We start from the raw sequence: 463 nt of genomic DNA, 5'->3' as shown, positions 1-463 counted from the left end.
TAGAATGAACCACCTTTGTTGGAATTTTGTAACATGCTTTATTCAAGATACATAATAAAACAATCTTATGGAAAGTCGTTCGAGGATTTGGGTCGTGGAGTGGACAGATATCAAAGGAAGGAACTCAGTTGCACTCGGGTACATTTTCCAGCAGTGTGCAGTACCCAAGAGTAGGGCTGTAAACCAGCGATCCGGTACAGGTATACAGTATCAGCTCGCCCTTCACGCAAGAGTAAAACCTGTAGAAAAAAAAACGAGTATTACCAGATAACAGAGGGCCCGTACTATAAAACGAACGAGATAGCTCATCATTGAAGTGAGACTAGTTAATATTAGATGTTTAGATAATCAATGAATTTGCCAGACCACTTACTGTGTGCAGTCGCCTGGGTAAGGGAAACTATCACCATCGCCAGTGCATGTTGGAGTCACATACTCGGTTGTCGTTGATACCGTCGTCGTA

General features: G+C 42.5%; 1 long non-coding RNA gene across 1 annotated transcript; it reads right to left on the bottom strand.

Annotated features, from left to right (window-relative positions):
* On the bottom strand, positions 1-463 carry LOC119582166. Its single transcript, XR_005229622.1, has 2 exons — positions 374-463; positions 1-239 (listed from the first exon to the last, which is right to left on the bottom strand). It is a non-coding gene; the product is annotated as an uncharacterized LOC119582166 (long non-coding RNA).

The sequence above is a fragment of the Penaeus monodon genome, chromosome 15 (genome assembly GCF_015228065.2).
Source record: "Penaeus monodon isolate SGIC_2016 chromosome 15, NSTDA_Pmon_1, whole genome shotgun sequence".
Lineage (NCBI taxonomy): Eukaryota > Metazoa > Arthropoda > Malacostraca > Decapoda > Penaeidae > Penaeus > Penaeus monodon.
Note: the sequence above shows the minus strand (reverse complement) of the source record. Positions and strands in the feature narration are given on the sequence as shown.